Source organism: Trachemys scripta, chromosome 5 (genome assembly GCF_013100865.1).
Source record: "Trachemys scripta elegans isolate TJP31775 chromosome 5, CAS_Tse_1.0, whole genome shotgun sequence".
Lineage (NCBI taxonomy): Eukaryota > Metazoa > Chordata > Testudines > Emydidae > Trachemys > Trachemys scripta.
Window position 1 is genome coordinate 94,531,123 of NC_048302.1, and position 2,980 is coordinate 94,534,102.

The following is a 2,980-nucleotide window of genomic DNA, read 5'->3' on the forward strand; positions in this document are numbered from 1 at the left end:
GACAGCCCATTGGCACCAACCATCACCATCACCCAGCAACAGCCCATTATGTAATTGCAAATGTACACATACCATTAAAGCATTTAATGTTTTTAAATAATGTATTTAGTGTATTTTCAAATTATTACAAATTAATTTTGAATGTATTTCACTAGTTATTATTTACATTTCCATACATGTTACTATAGTATTGCAACTTTTTTTTATGGAAGGGGGCCCCCGAAATTGCTTTGCCCAGGCCCCCTGAATCCTCTGGACGGCCCTGCAAGAACTTGCCATTGTCAGTTTTATCAGTCCAATTCTGTTTTTCAGAAGTAGTGAACACCCACAACTCCAGTAGAAGTCAATTAGCGCTGTAGATGCACAGCACCTCTGAAAATTAAATCCATTATGTGCATGAATCTGACAGTATTCAGTTACTAGGTTTGATTATCCTGTCACTTGTACTTATTTTAGACTGATGTCACTCCACTGAAGTTAGTGGAGTTAGTTTACACTAGTAAAAGTGGAAGAAAACTCAAGCCCACCGTGCTTACAATGCTGATTAATCTAAATTGCAGTATCGCACTGCATAAACATGTGCTTACAATGCTGATTAATCTAAATTGCAGTATCGCACTGCATAAACATATGATATATATTAACCTAATTCATTTCATGCATTTTGTTCAAACATACACCACCTAACCCCTTCAAAACAAACATTTTAACTGGTCATTAAAACTACATCACAGACCTGAATGTAATTTATCTTTTAATTTATCTATAGTAGTTTAGGAGATTATTACAGTTTATGGATTTTTTTAGCATCCACATTGCCATAGCTATAGTTCTTCCTCTTCATTGGGGATGAAATTCACCATTCCTACACGGAGCCCAAATAAATCAGACTTCGTGCTGGAGTGTCTACAGGGATAGGGGAAATTCAACCTTTAAACCATAAGCAGGCTGTGATCATTATTTCAATCCATAGACTTGAATAGTGTCTCGTTGTCCACACATAGGGTTTTGTCACTAGCTCCACATAAACATGGATACAGTAATCCAAAGACCCTCTTTCCAGGCTTCCCACCTCAAGTGGCACAGGTTATTCAAAGGCCCATCTGCACAGCTGCTTCATCCACACCCCTCCTTTGTCAAGGTCTAAAGGCTCCATCTTGCACGATTCCAAGATCCTACATTAAAATACTCATGTGCATGAAGCTGAGCAAGTGCTTTACAGAATTAGGGCCAGAGTGTTTGACATCTTGCAGGATCATGCCCTACAATCAGATTTTGTGGCATAGATGTCTTTTACTCACATTAACTAATGCTTAAACAATGAAACTACCTGTGTGAGTAAGTAGATCAGCGTTACTAAAAGTTGCAAACTCTGTCCTTATGTTATTAATGCATTCATAGTTTCATACTTTAAAGTCAGATGGGACCATTATGATCATCTAGTCTGACATCCGGCATAACATAGGCCACAGAATTTTATCAAGTCTGTGACTTATAGTTACAGTTGCAATGGAGCATATTTTAAGACAGAATCCACCACATCCCCTAAATAAGTCATTCCAGTGGTTAATTGCCTTCACTGTTTTACCCTTTTTCCTAGTCTGAATTCATCTAATTCTCAGCTTCCACTCACTGGATTGTGTTATGCTTTGTCTGCTAAATTCTCTCCTCATGGATGTACTTGTAGACCACTATCACGTCTCCTCTGATCCATCTCTCTCCCTGACATGGTAGTGCCACTCTTAATAGTTGTGTGAACAGATCTTACAGGCTGCTCCCAAACAATGACCGAGTTAATTTACTATATAAACTCTTGGGTAATTTTTTCCAGAAAATATTTTATATTTTCTTTAAGGACCTAGTCCTGTACGCCTTATTCAAAAACTCCCGTTTAAGTCAGAATCAGGCCTTACAGGGTATTAACAGAGATGTGCAAAATTCTACCTGCCCCTTTCCTGGAGAGAAGTAATTTTTTTTCTTTGATAAGCGAAGAGAGTGTGTTAAGTTCTTCATAATCATCATGCTAAGGGTTGGTCAAGTAGATTTTTTTTTAACCTAGACTGGTAAATTTTCATAGCAATTTTACAAGGATGTGAAATAAAGTTTTTAATTATTTTTAAATGTATCCATCATTGTATTATGATTTTAGGTGTGAATAGAAGTCAAAGTCCATACATTTTCAATATTAGCTGCATATTATATTTAAAATGTCAAATGTATAGAATCAAGAAAATCTTCTTCCCCTTGCTTATACAGTTCTACTAACTCTACATTTCTAGTAGAAATGGCTATTGACACTTCATAACGACAATGCAATGAAAATATATGAAAAGATTATGAAAAAATACAATTGGAAAACTAGAATATAAAAGTAAAAAAATGAAATACCTGAGCATTTATTTGTAAAGAACAAAATTCTACTTAAATCTTGAGGAAATATTAATGAAATTCAGAAAGATCCCTAGCCTGCTCCCATTGAAGTCAATCCCATTGGCTTCAATGAGAACAGAATCTGACTGAAGTGTTTGGTAAGCAGCGACAGAAAGCAGACTTTTCCTGGAGAAATGGCCCACGTTTTTAATGTAAAAATGATGGACATCATTTTAACTAAATTCCTTAATTTTATACTAATTTAAATATGTTTTTGATCATTAAACTTGCCCTAGTGCTTGTGTAATGGAACCATGTATTATAATAAAATATTTCAAGAAATACCTAGCACATCAGCAGATCTGGTTTGGTAAGATAAGCAAGTTCAGTGTAGCAATACAGGAAACCCAAACAGACATAATGGCTTTTTCTGTGTATAGAAATACATGAAAGGTAGAGGCTCATTTTTCCTTGACATGTCATTGTGTTAATGTTTGGGGTTTGTTTGTTTGTTTTGGTTTATATTGGTTGGTTGGTTATTTTCGGAAGGGAACAGAGGAAGAAACCTAGTCCTATAATGGGATATTGTAAATTGAAGCAGTGTACTAAA